This window comes from Solea senegalensis, linkage group LG2, assembly GCF_019176455.1.
Source record: "Solea senegalensis isolate Sse05_10M linkage group LG2, IFAPA_SoseM_1, whole genome shotgun sequence".
In the NCBI taxonomy this organism is placed as follows: Eukaryota; Metazoa; Chordata; class Actinopteri; order Pleuronectiformes; family Soleidae; genus Solea; species Solea senegalensis.
This window is the reverse complement of record NC_058022.1, coordinates 24,875,317-24,890,618: the sequence shown is the minus strand read 5'-3', so window position 1 is coordinate 24,890,618 and position 15,302 is coordinate 24,875,317. Positions and strand designations below refer to the sequence as shown.

The 15,302-nt window shown below is 38.4% G+C and overlaps 1 protein-coding gene across 1 annotated transcript in view; it reads right to left on the bottom strand.

Moving 5' to 3' along the window:
* gli2a (GLI family zinc finger 2a) overlaps positions 1 to 1,234 on the bottom strand; it is a 91,634-nt gene extending 90,400 nt beyond the window's left edge. Inside the window, exon 1 of the mRNA XM_044018946.1 lies at positions 761 to 1,234. The gene's annotated coding sequence lies outside the window, so the exon portion shown is untranslated. The remainder of the gene's footprint in view (positions 1 to 760) is intronic.
* Positions 1,235 to 15,302: the final 14,068 nt, after the last annotated feature.

Here is a 15,302-nt window from a genome sequence, read left to right as displayed (position 1 = left end):
TTCATGACACTGTCATTTTGAGGTTTAAGCAACATTGAATTTGATTGAATTTTGTTTTTCTTAAAGTTTAATTACTAAATAGCTGATAAATGACCGGAGACAATAACTGACAGGGTGATTCAACATCAAGAAAAGTGTTTTTCTTGATGTTAACTTGACTTCAACACACAATTATATTTGTGATGAAAATGGACAAAAGTAAGTCAAATTTGCAAAGTTACTTTAACTGGTATTACGTTTGGGGTACTGCAGTAGCTTCATATTCTGCAGACAACCTGTGAGTGTGGCACATACTGTTTGTTTGTTCGAATATGCATATTTTGCATGATAAGTTAACTTTACAGTTACTTGCATCCTCGAGTCTCAGCATGATAATCCAGCAGCTTGAAATGCTGCAGACTTTGAGAGGAAAACACAAGTTTGTGTTCAACTATTTCAAGATTTTACAAGAGGAAGGGTGGGGGGTTGGCGCCGAGTCTTCTGATCAAATCTCTTCCCATATGGATCAAGTTGCAGGACGAGGAATTTTTTGGATTCCTGTGTCAGATAAGTTCAAAGTGCAAATAAGATGTGAAGCTGCTCCTGAAGCTGCCTCATCATCTGCCGCGCAGCGCCGCAGAGGACAAAACTCACACAACACCACAAACTTTTTTTTTTTACATAACATAAACAAGTCAACGCCAAACTCTGCAGACAGGACAGCATCCCCACTCACACACTCCTCACACACTGTCCTTTCCCTCCCTCCTTCCTTCCTTACCTTCACCGCTCTCTCCTTACGCGTCGAAGCCGGAGTTCTCCTCGTCTTGTCTTCTTCTTCTTTTTGTCCGAGTAAACGTTCGCGTGCAGTCGGGTTTCCCGTAAACTACGAGTGCGCTGACGCCAACGTTGGCCACGAAGCGCGCAAACAACACGCGTCCGAGCAAAACTCCATTAAAAAAACAATAACAAGCGACTTTAGGAAAAGTTGGGAATCGCGCAAACTTGGCATAGCATGACCGCCCCCCTGTCCTGTTAACTTTTTCTTTTCTTACAATCCATCTTCTCTTCTCCTCTCCTTCTCCAGAGACGTGCGCTCTTTCTCCCCGTGCGTCCTGTGTGCGCTCCTTCAGCAGACGAATATGATACGTACAAAACGATGTAAAAAGAAAAGTTAGAACAGGACTTAGCGCAGTTTGGCTTCACTCCCACAGTTGTTGCAGAGACATGCGGTGCTGTTGAGATCCTCAAGCTGCCGATCTGTTTTCAAACCCCTCCTCACCCTCCTCTTTCTCTCTCTCTCTCTCTCTCCACCATCTCCTCCTCCCTCTCCCCTCGCTCCCTGGTGAGTTGGGCCATTTGCTGCACCAGATGGGCCAGGCTAACTCAATCAAGCAGTTGTAGTATTATACTACAGAGGAAAGTTAGATAAAGTTTCATTTATTGTTCGGTTTTTTCTTTATAGTTGTGACTATTGTCATTGTTGAAAAATGAAAATGGTTGACAAACTTTAAAGAATGACTTCAACTGGTAGCACTTACATGAATGTTTATTCAAACTCAAGTAAGCAAGTTTTCTTCATATAACTTGGCAAATTAGTTTGGATTAACCTAAATCATTAAGGTGTGACCAAGTGAAGTCATTTTGGGTTTTTTTCAGTTTGTCAACCATTTTCTGAACGCAAAGCACAAAACACACAAACGCAAATGAAAAAAACACTAACACAAATCACAAAAGTAAATCAAAAAAAACACAAATGTAAATTAAAAACAAACCCAAATGAAAAAACACAATCGCAAAACACAAACGTAAATGAAAAAATACAAATGCAAATCAAAAAACACAAACGTAAATCAAAAAACACAAACATAAATCAAAAAACACAAATGTAAATCAAAAAACAAATGAAAAAACACAAACACAAATCACAAAAGTAAATAAAAAAACACAAATGCAAATCACAAAACACAAAAGTAAATCAAATACACACAAAAACAAATGAAAGAACACAAACGCAAATAACAAAACACAAAGTGATGAGTATTGTGTTTTTTGATTTGCATTTGTGTTTTGAGGGGTTTCAGGGCCACCGTACCAAGCCCCTTTCTTCAGACCTCCAAAGCTACGTCTCTGCGAACTTTTTCGGATACTTGTTCAAATGACAACGTGATGCTGAAAAACAGATGGCAGTTTGATTGATGCATCACAATCCAATTCATTCATTTGGGCCGTTCATTATGATTGGAGGGTGTTTTTACAGGCCTGTCCGCTCCACAAGGGAATTTTTGGATTTTTGTGACAATGCATTAATTCGATTGTTACAATCGGGGTGTGAAGAGGATTTTAAGCAATACAGTAAAAAAATGCTCCAGAAAATAATCTCTCACCCCACCTTAAAGTTTATTCAAAGCAAATTTACCAAGTGACAGTAAGACAACTTCCTTAGTTTAGCTTGAATCAACTTAATTAAACAGGTTGTTTTTTAAGTGCAGGAAGAATCAACACTTTTGTTGTTACCGTTGGAAAAACAGCATTTCATTGTATGTTTCAATTCATGTGTTATGGCGATTGTCGACAAAAAAAAAGAAAAACTCACATGAACACCGCAGATAAAGGTCTGGTGTATTACATTTACACTGAGAGGAGAACTTCATTCATTTAGTTATCAGTTGAAGTTCTTTTTTTGTCGTGGAAAACCAACCTAAACCCTGCTGTGCCGATAGTGGAAAAGGGCCATAAGTTTGTCAACCATTTTCTTTTTTTCAGTGTTTTTCAGGCAAGTTTTTCACAGCAGATATTATTATGAAATATGATGAAGTTTTTACCAGTAACATTTATTTAAGTTACACTCCAGTTTTAAGAGTGCCGTGTGCTACACTAAATACTTGACACTTAAATTAGTATCTGGGTTTTTTTTCCCCTGTATTTTCTGGATGTGTTTCAATAAAGTGTTTGAGAAATACTGTATGATAATTACAGTACAGTGCACATGGTTGGTGTAGTGGTTAGCACTCTTGCCTTTGCAGCATGAGGACCCAGGTTTGAACCCCGGTTGGATCAAGGGTCTTTCTGCATGGAGTTAGGTAGACTGGACACTCTAAATTGACCATAGGTGTGAGAATGAACGGTTGAACGGTTGGTTCTTTGTCTATATGGACTGGCGAACTGTGCCGGGTGTACCCAGCCTATTGCCCTATGTCAGCTGAGATTGGCACAGCACCCCCCGTGACCCTCCTGTGGAGGATAAAAATGGATGGATGGATAATTATAGCAGGTTTTCTCCGGATTCTTCACTTTCCTCCCACATTAGGCAAACTGGACACTCTAAAATGAACTCTGGGAGGAGGTACAGGGCTCCTTCATGTAATCATATCTGACTCAAACACTCGATCATCCCAATCAAAGCGATTCTGGGGGGGGTATGTATGGTTGTATGGACGTACGTACACATGGGTTGTGTGTGTACAGCGAGAAGACCCGGGTTCGAGCCCCGGTTGGAACAAGGGCCTTTCTGCATGGAGTTTGCATGTTCTCCCCGTGTGTGCGTGGGTTCTCTCCGGGTTCTCCGGCTTCCTCCCACAGTCCAAAAACATGCAATGTGGGGATTAGGTAAATTGGACACTCTAAATTGACCATAGGAGTGAGTGTGAGAGTGACTGGTTGTTTGTCTCTATCTGTGTGTGGCCCTGCGATGGACTGGCGAACTGTCCAGGGTGTACCCCGCCTATCGCCCGATGTAGCTGAGATTGGCACGGCACCCCCCGTGACCCTCTGGTTGAGGATAAAGCGGTAGATGATGACTGACTGACTATAACACTGGAACAGGGATGTATATAGGGATGTGTATATTTGTTTTACATTTTTACATATATTACAGTGTACACCTTATTAGTTGAGGAGTGTCATTAATTGCGTTCATGCAGCTGGAAACAGACATGTTGAGGATTCAGGAACATACTGTACATAAATAAAACTAAATTAATTGTCAGTGTCTAAGAATTTGGAAAAGAATAGGTTTTTTGGGTATTGCGTAACTTTCTAAAGAAGGTAGTGGCACACATGCTTCTCCCTCTCCCCATTTGCATCACGTCTGAGTGTTCACTGTGCTCATGATCGGCCTCTGTAGCTGCTGCCTGTGCCGCTGAGCCTGAGCAAATCAGGCTTGTTGGCCTCTACTCTCCTGCTGCTATGGTTCTACAGGCAGGAATTTTAATGATCTGGCTGGACTTTCTGATCGCAGTAACAGAGCAATATAAGTGCAAAGTAGTGACGGTAAAGCTGTTGGATAGAGAATCAAAGAGGGAGGAGAAGGGAACGGGAATAAAGATGGAGAGGTGAGAGGAAGTTTGACAGGATCACAGGCTACAATGAGATTGTGGTTGGATCACATTACCTCATGCATTCTTTTGTGAGCACATCAGTAAACTCAGTATTTACCCTGTTGTTTATGAGCTACATATTAATAAACTGAACTCATCTTTCCTGTTGGTGGATGATTAAACACATTCTTAAAGATATTAATATTGCAGTACTGTCAATGTGTTAGGATAATTTTATGATCTATCTATCTATCTATCTATCTACCTAATTATACATATATACTTGACGTATGTTTATATGATAACTGTGGCAGAATATTAGAAAGTAAATTAAGTGATGCCTATTTAAAGGTACAGAGTGTGTAGAATTTAGGAAGGGGTGGTGGATCAATCAACAGGAATGTAATAGAATATTTAAGTATAATTGTATTTTCATTTGTCTTCTGTATGTTTTGCTGTTATATTTGTACAGAAGCGCAGAATGGACAAATCAAATAGCTCTAAGGAGGGCTTGACATGTTTTTTTGTCTACCTGAGGGCCACCCTAGTTTTTCATATACATTTGAACAGGGAGCTTAAAGCAAATGCAAAACCACAACATCCTACACACCAGTCCATTAACATATATATGTATATATATATATATATATATATATATATATATATATATATATATATATATATATATATATATATATATATATATATATTGTATATTCATTAATTCAGTCCCATTTTTTAATTGTATGACTGCTCTGTAAAGCTACACAGGTATGGAGGGTGAATTACTCCAATCATGACAACACCACACACACCTAACAAACAAAAGGGAAATAAGAATCTGAATTATCTTATTAAATACAGTTAAAACAACACAGCAAACAGAGATAAATAGTGACAAAGGCAACAACATGCAAAATAATCTGTAGCAGGAGGAGGAGCAGCATAGAGTCACTCACCTACTAACACCACCACCTCCTTGTTCTCACCAGGAGGGGGCACTGCATAGTCTATCCAGCTGTTATTCTAAGTTACAGTATGAGCACAGTATTTCTGATACAGGCATTTAAATTGCATATTTCAAATGCAAATACATTTTTTTTGTATTTTATTTGACATGATGGAAATGCCCCTGCGACCCTCATGTGGAGGATAGAGTGGTGGATATGAGTGAGTGTAAATGCCTCCCTATTTTGTATCTTTAATGTACTTCAATGTTGTTTATTGTTGTGTTTTTAAAATTCTGTAAGCTTTTGAAAAATGCAGTTACATTTTTGTTTTTGACACTGTATTTTGTAGTTTATTTTGATACTTAGTTGTGTTGCATGGACTCAGAGGGCAGAACACTTCTCTAACCAAAATGAAACTGCAGTTATTCCTCTAAGTTTTTACAAAGTAATGAACTTTTCAGTTTGTGTTTATTCATTCATTCATTGTCAACTACTTCATCCCCCTCATGAGAGTCGCTGGGAGCCAATCTCAGTTGACACATGGGTCAAAGGTGTGGTACACAGGGCAAACATACAGAGACAAACCATTTACACTCACATTCACACCTATGGCCAGTTTAGAGTGTCCAATGAACCTCTGCATGTTTGTGGACTGTGGTAAGAACCCGGAGAAAACCAACAGTTTCTGAAAATATATATTATTTTGAATTTCTAAAGTCTGGTCGTGTAAAACAAGCTGACCATTGTGGTAAAGACTGAGTCATTCAAAGTCAGGTCAAGATTAAACATCATCCTCAGAGGGTTTTATAATCTGCATTACTCACGGCGCCCTGCATCCTCCGGACTCCTGATAAAGTGAGAAGCAGCAGCATCACATCAATGTAAAGTGGATGAGGTCAGTGATGTAAAGGCAGCCCTCTGCTGGAGTACAGCAGCTACTTATCAGCCGAACACTTGGAAAGCACCGCAGACTGGTGACCCCTTTACCTGTGACTCACAGGCTCAGCTTGTAAACACGTGTAAGGATGAGTGATAAAAAAAAAAAAGAGGTTTGAGTGTGGCAATAAAAAAGCAAAAGACCTTCAAATGGTCTAATACGTAACATACACAAGTACATATAACACAGAATATAGCACATCTATGTTTAAAATAGATAAAATAAATAATAACTTCAGTTTTATTAGTGCAATTTTATGAATTGAAAATGATTATTCCCAACCTCATGCCCCCTTAAATCCAACTGCATAATACTATTATACATATACATAACATCTTTCAAAAAGAAATGTACTAAGTGCTTTAAATAATTAAATTAATAAATCCTCAAACACATTTTAAACTTTTATTTAAACAGAGCTTAATTTCAGTTTCACTGGAGGACGCGGTGATGTGGATTTCTTATGAAATGCTGCCCTCTAGTGACGATGTTTACTTACTGCAGTGTGGTCAGCATCAACAGCTCTGCTAGTAAAGACACCAATTTCACTAACTTAAACTAAAACGGCAACTTGTCGAGAAATGCCTGAAATGTCATTTTCTCGGCTGATCCAAACTGAAATAAAAACATGCTTACACACATTTTGTGTGTGTGTTGACGCACAACACACTACTGTTGTTGTTTTTTACTGTCACTTGTAATCATAACATTTAAGATAAGATATGTATGTATGTGTGTATGTGTGTGTGTAACATATTTATCATTTATTACATGCGGTCAGGGTTATTTGACTTGTAGAACAACAACATAGAGAATTGAGTGTATTGAAGTTAAATGTGGAAAAAGCTGCAAGTACTTTGTGCCTTTACAGATAAAATACAACAATAATAATCTGTGTGACACATCTGTATTACACAATTACACTGTATGTTACATTCATTCTGCTGCTCAAATCATGAAGAGCACTGTGCTTAATCTAGTTTAGCCATCCATCTTCTACTGCTTTATCCTCCACATGAGGGTAACAGCTCAGCTGACAGAGGAGGCGGGGTACACCCTGGACAGATCGCCAGTCCATCACAGGACCACATAGAGACAAACGACCATTCACTCTCACACTCATACCCACGGTCAATTTAGAGCGTCCAATTTAATGTCGTTTATATCAATATAATATGTTTAATACTTCTTGTAAATGATCTCAAGACACTTGGGAGTTCCTTCCACCCCCTCTCACACAGCGCCCACTGAATTATATCAATCTGTCATTATTTGTCATCGTTACATTTACTATGTGATCATCTTAATAGCTGTAATCATGTTCGAAGCAAAAATTCAAAAGGAATTTAAATGGACATTCAGTTGTGTAATAGTAACAGTGGCCATTCAAACAGCAAAAATACGAGATATGAAGATAAGACTATCTCATACAGATAATAATACAGATTTCATCATACGAATTCATTATGTGAACCAAAGAGAGAGCTGGATTCACATTACACGGAACATGTAGAATGTGTAGTGTGCTTTGAGTAGTGACCAAAAGCACCGTATAAATACAGTATTTATTGTAGAGTATATGATTTATTTACATAATTAAGGAGACAAAAGCATGGGTCAGTTCATCAAGATTTGCACACCAAATATGGAAGAACCAAGAAAATATTCAAGATCAAGTACTCTAAGTATTTGTCCAACACATTTTTATACTTTTACACACATGATTATGATGTTTCAACATTATTGCAAATGATTTCTTTAAATAGGATCTCACGTCAGATTTCAGTGTATTCATTTCAATTGAAAGGTTACAAATGACACACAAGAGGGTCCATGGCAGTTAAAAATAAATACATAAAAATGAGAGATGGGGTATGATGCACCAAATGATAATCAGGCACAATACAGATATTGATTAGTGCGATTGGGATAATGTGTATTTTTCAATCTCAGTGTTTATTGGGTGTGAGACGGAAGTTGCTAGTAAAAGAGCTGGACGTGGGGAGGGATGAGGAGAACTGTGATTTAAGAAGTTGTGATTAAGAACTTTAAACTGTTGAGGGCAGCATTATACATCTCAGTGTACAGCCTGGTGGAAATGATTGACTGAGGAGACGAGAAAGCAATTTGGTGAACAACTTCCACCTGTATTGAAGAACTTTAAACTGTGATCACACCTTTCAGTGTACAGCCTGTCAGAAATGATTATAATTAGGAGAAGACAGTTATTGGGTTTTAACATGGGTTTTGATACAAGACACATGGCAGCAAAACGGAAGCAGGTTAGGTTAATTCCTTAAGGGGCAGATTTTTCATTTTAAACAAAGAAAAACATATTAAATGATACATTAAACAGCAGCAGAGAAAAGCAAGGATGGCATGGGCTTGCAGTGGATAAACATGGGTGGGGCCGCCACGGAAATAACAGAAAAACCCATGAGACCAATATTGTCAGCCGGTATATAACCCTAATGGGGCCCACATGGACATGCTGGCTGGGATACTTCCATAAATCAATCAAAATGGACTTCAAAACATTATTTTCCATATGCTAAAGTGGGACTGAGGATAAATCAGGTCCAGATGCTGAAATTGAGACTGCAGGATCAAACCTCTGACTTCAGTGACACGGGGCTTTCCTTGGCCACAGCAAGTGACAGTGACAGTTTTGTCCTGAGGTTTTTAGTTAGGTGTCGGGCTGGACATTTGTTCAGTCACGGCTTTGGGAATCCTCTTTACCAGCATTCTCAAAGTGGCCATGACAAAAGAGCATCCGTCCGGAGGTATGAAAGCTACAAAATAGCCCTATAAACTGAATAGAACTGTCTTAGTGGCCATTTCCTTGCCTCGGGTGGTAAATCACAGTGTTTGTTGTGGGGAGGTTTACGTTGTTTGTGCACAATCTGCCACCACTTCAAAGCTGTGGGACCCCTTCAAGGGAGGAGGGAGGTACGGGGGTGTTGTCCCCTCTCAGTGACTCACAGTCAGCCTCAAAGGATAACATCCGTTCCGGGACATTTTGTTGGCTTAACTGGGAGCTGTGGGTAAGATGTTGTCATTATGGAGCCTTTGAGAATTCAGCAGGTGGGAACAAGTCATTTCCAAGTTTTAAAGCTTCAGATAATCTGAACCGCTCCTAATAATCCTTTGCAGGAAGAATTACAATGACTTTCAGTGATGACTTTATTTTGGGGTTTCCCACTGAGCACCATTGGCTATAGACTGTAAATGATGTATTCTTGCGGTTTGAAAAGTGAAGTTTAGAAGTAGGACAGTTCGCCACCGCTCGGAAGTCTATGGATAAATGAGCCTACTTCTCAGTTGATGTCTAACTTCATTCTCTTGTGGAGTAAATTGTGTCAATCACTGGTTTCAGGTCCTTTTCAGCAGAATATGACATCAATATTGTCGATAATATTTCAATTTAGAAGAAAATAGATGGTAAAGCATGTGATGTCTGGGAGTCTCCATAATGGGATTTTTATATTTATTTTCTATACACTCTATGGCAGTGGCAGTGGTGACTTTTAGGTAATAACTATGTGTATACAGTATGTATTATATAACCCTCTTTAATGATTTTTACCAATTTAAAATGATATTTACAGATATGGTTGTACATGGGTCGTTACACAGATCTGTCCTTGTCACGCATTATATTGTGAATTTGGTCACAATATTTTAATATATAGTAATATATATTATAATAATATAGTAATTTATAGATTAATTGTGGATCCCCATATATAAATTTTAGTCAATTTTAGTCAACAATGCACAAGCTATGATACTGTAGCTTTGGTCACTATATACACACATATACATGTATATATATATATATATATATATATATATATATACATATACTGTACATATATATGAGAATGTATAGATATATGTGTAACAGGCACCTTTAACACCTCTCACTTTTTAATAAGAAAAAAAAACCTTGTTCTGCAATCCCATTGCCAAACATAGAAGAGCTTGTACTTTTACCCTGCGTTAGGCTGTACAACTGTCCCACCATCTGTTTTATTTTTTAAAAACATTGAACATGGTTGGTTCATCAAGTGTCAGCAACAGGCAAAGATGACATAGACTGTAAATATATGATGAAATATCTACCAACAATGGATAAGAGAGGGAGAGAGAGCTTTAGCTAATCTTGGTTGATTTCTCTGGTAGCAACCTAGTTCTCAAAGTGTTACAAACTGCGTTATTGGGTGGGTGGTGGGTGATGGTGGGTGAACCTAACCCTAACCCTAACCCAAAACACCAAATCAAAACAATGTCTGCAGCCCACAAATCGATATTTTAAAGTGAATAATGCTTGAATTTACGTACAACAAATGGGCCCCTTTAAGACCTAGACTCTTGAGTAGCCATCTGTATCTAAAACCTCATCACAATCACAGACTGCCGAGTGAGCTGGCAGAACCAGCTGCCCACAAGTGCCCAATCTTCTCTGACTCACAACCCAGTCTGGCTCTTCAAGTCACGGTACTGTGTGTGTGTGTGAGACAGAGTGCATGGACGAGCATCAGACATCAACTGACCTGCACCACTGATCACACACTAACTGTCTCTTTCATGGGAGAGAAATCTGTCTTTTCTTGTCTTTGATGGCTCCCAATGATACAGTAAAAATGGTGTTACAATAGAGAAAGTTTTACAGCTGGAGCCAGTGTTTTTATTTTATAGAAGTAGTAAAAGTGCTTTTATTGTTGAGAGTTTGAGCCTCACTCAGATCGGTGTGCCATTGTCTGTGTCTGCAGTACCTGTAGTGAACACAAGGAGTCACCAGTGATCTATTCTTAGGAGGTAATGGTAATTTAAGTGAGACTCTTTAGTCTGTTGCCCTGATATTATAGCAATGTTTCCAGTGTAGACACAGAAATCAGATTAACCTGCCAGGGAATCCTGTATTCTGTACATAATCTTTCAAAGTACAAATACTTCCTGTCTGAGTCATTATTATGGGTGATTTCAATATTCATGATATTGAATTACCATTATAGAAAAAAGAACAAAAACTACACGTCACCAGCAGCAGCACCCACAGTCCCAATACACTTCATGTAACGTAGACGTAACAGTGACAGTCTGGTTATCGCTTACCAGTAAATGTTTCTTTAAATTAGATGTCGAGTCCTTTGGATTATGACAGCATTTTCACATCTGGAAGGCATAACTAACACTGACTTGCATAACTTACAAATTGTAATCCTACTAATAATCCCAATTTTCACTAAATGTAACCGTAATGTGATTATGTCTTTTTTTCGTTAACTATAGAATTACCTTTTTTTCCCATATCTAATTTCATGAAGCCGTTCCTTGTATTCCATTACTCCAAAGCCTAGATATTGACAACAACTGCCTTAGCTCTGTGTTTACGTCTGTAGTGAACTCATTTAGTTTTATTCAACATGTTAATAAATCCACCCACAGTTTTAATCACACCTTCAATCTCATGTCGACCTATGGCGTAGAGAATCTGTTGATTTTTTTCCCAATAAACATGTATTTTCCGACCACTTTCTAATTACATTTAATTTTCTTATGATAATCAACAGTGGATTCAGAAATAATCTGTGACCGAGATGACTGTATCTAAATTTAAGGAGAGAGCTCCATGGGCACTGACATCACTGCACAGTGTTAATATGAGCCAGGATATCTATCCTAATTTAACTCCGATTCAAACTGATTGAGCTCCTTAATAGTACAGCAACTTCACTATGTACCACACCAGATTCCATTGCCCCTCTGAAAAGGAAGGTAGTGAGTCAGAGTTGCCGTAATAAACCCCTACTTAAAAAACCCACTCTCGACCGAAATGTTCTGGCTAATTATCGTCATATATCCAACCTCCCGTTTATTTCTAAAATCCTTAAAAAAGCTGTAGCAATCCAACTATGTGATTATCTGCACAGCAATGGATCTGTTTGAGGACTTTCAGTCAGGATCTAGAATAAACATCATAGCATAGAAACGGCACTATTGAAAGTCACCAATGACCTTCTGTTGGCCTCAGACAACGGCCTTGTATCTAGACTTTTAGATCTTAGTGCTGCATTCAACACTTTTTTTACTCTGGATCATGTTATTGGTATCAAAGAATCTGCATTAAACTGGTTTGAATCTTATTTATCAGTTAGTTTGTTCATAGTAATCAACACTCTGGTGTTAAACGTGGAGTTCCACAAGGTTTGGTTCTCAGACCAATTATTTTCACCTTATACATTTTATACATGCTTCCTCTATGTAGTATTATTAAAAGAACACAACCTAAATCTTCATTGTTATGCAACTGAACATTTAGTCACACTGGTTGGCACTACCATGGCCTCAAGTTCTAATGTATGAAACATTGGAGTGTTGTTATTCACCCAGAATCCACTCTCGCATACAACAGGTCTGTAAGTCAACCTTTTTCCACCTGTGCAACATAACACAAGTCAGACACGTCCTGTCATTAAAGGATGCTGAAAAGCTTGTTCATGCCTTTATTACATCTAGACTAGACTACTGTAACTCATTATTATCATTATACTCTAAATCCTCTCAGAAGAGTGTCGTGGTGGGTCAGAATGCAGCAGCGTGGGTATACTGACAGGAACTAGGAAAAGAGATGACATCACTTCAGTGCTCCTCTCTTGTGGAAGCAGCTCCGACTTTAAATGTAGGGAGAGTGTCTGCCTCCCTAACCCAAAGTTAAACTAAAAGCCTTCCTTTAATAAAGCTTATGGTTAGGGCTGGTTCAAGTGAACTCTGAACCATCACTTAGTTATGCTGGCATAGACCTAGACTGCTGGAGGAACAGCCATTATGCTCTCTCCCTCCTTCCTCTTCTCAGCACTCACACTTTATCATGACAACAACTTCGTTTTCTCTCCCTCCCCCGAGTTTGTGCTCTTCCTCTCTCTTTCTCTTTGTTCTTATCCCTGATTCCAGAGCTTCAACACCTACTATAACTATATATTATATAGCTGCATTACTGCTAATGTCAACATAATCCTCATCCATCCTTCATCTACAACTTGTCCTTGTCCTGAGGGGTCACATGAAGTGCTGATACCAATCCGAGATGGTATTGGGGCAAGAGGCATGGCACACCCTGGACGAGCTGATGAAGATGATGGTGATGATGATAATTGTTATTAATGCTATTCATTTTGTTTTTATTTTATTTCTTTTTTTTTGTTTACAATTGTTTTTAATCAAGTTTGCCATGTATGTGTGTGTTGAGACCAGGCAAAAACTGCCAACAGAAAGATGGTCATCCAAAAAAAAACCTCCAATGCCGATAAGAACAACTGTGAAAAGATTGAAAGTCAGATTATAATAACAAAATGGAGTCTTTATTGGATTTGACGCTTGGCGTTTGTTTTGGAGCGTCTTTACCAGGATTACTGAAGTATCTAGAGATGGAGATCAACACCTGAGACAAACACGATCATTGTTAATTAAGTTCAGCAATGACCTGCCTTGTGTGTGAGTGTGTGGGTGGGTGGACCTCCCAGCTGCAGTTGTCAGTGATCTGTGGTGCTGATAGGAGGCAGCAAAAGAAAGACACACATCTTCACCTAAGGCCATTCCAGCAACATCCGCTCAGTTCTTAGGTTTGGTTTTTTGCGGTGGTTGTTTGCCAGTTTTTTTTTTCCTGACAGCCAAGCAGGGAAGCGTCTTGGTTGGTCCAAAGTACAACATCCTGTTGTTCATTGACTGGAACTAAATCTGTTTAAAATTATACCAACCACTTCAGCACATTAACATCATTAACTTATCAGCTGACTGCTCTTCAAGGCTTTCTGTAAGATTTAGTGTGGCTTTAACAGACAGCTGATGGAATTTGGAGCCTTCAGTACTCAGAAGTCGTCTCAGAAATCACCATCACACTGATCTACAAAAAAACATTTTTGAAAGTGGCACTGCTGCTGCAAAAACACATGAGATGATGGCCAAAGCTCTACTCCCAGCTGCCGATGTTGCGATAAATCTCAGCGACTGTGTGCGTCACTCTCTTGTCATGGTACTTTGAATACTATCAACTCTCTTTCAAGCTTGCCCAAACATGGAGGGCCAGTTTGAAAAACCCCAGGGAGGGATCGGGACAAAATATGCAGGCCAGATCCAGATATGCATCGCTGGTCTGGGCCTTGGAGAATAAAAGGACAGCGGATGAGGGGAAAAGGAATAAACTGTCCCTCATCTCTTCATCTCTTGCCTCCGTGTGACTAGCTTGCAGTGTTCCTCTCTGTAACCCTGTTAAACATGCGACTTTATTGCCCAAATTAACGTCACATCCTCGCAGGTCTTCAGCTATAATCATTTCTGTTACTCAAGCTTAGAATGAGTCAAAGGTTCACAGTGACCTCTGGATTTAAGGACATTTAAGAATGTGAGCTGCCAGTTTAAGTCCAATTGGGGATTTCATTTCCCAACAGGCTTCTACATTAAAGACAAAAAAAAATAATATTGAATAGAAAAACAGTCAAAAGCCTGAGATTATGTCCTCAGATTGATTGCTTCAACAACAATCCGAAACCCCACAAAAATATTTTTTAAGATGATGAAAAAACAGATTAAAAAAATAAAAGAAAACATCAAGTCCGCTGGTAAAATGGCTTTTATTGGCCGCTTTCCCTCACTCGTGATGATGGTTATCTTAACCTGCATGAGGCAAATTATAGAAAGGGGCGATACAAATAAAATGAGACTGTTTGATTATTACCAGAATGTTAAACTGAAAAATGGTTTGGTTTTATTCATGAAAAATGACAATTAGCTGTAATTGTGAAAAATTAAATATTACAAAACATAAAAATGCTAGACGCCAATGAAAAATAAAAACAAGAATATCAAATTATGCCCCCATCAGAATATTCTATTACTATACTATATATAATTTTAAGATTTTATATAGTAAAACAATACTTTATTAAATCCAGAATCAAGTGTCTGAGAGCAATGTTTTACATGAAATAAAATGTATTGATTTAGCCATAAAATAGCCCCAGAAAGGCTACTCTTTTACACATTAAATGGATACATATTGACTACATTATTCAATAAAATAATCAACGAATAACAACATTATTGTTATTTGTTGAT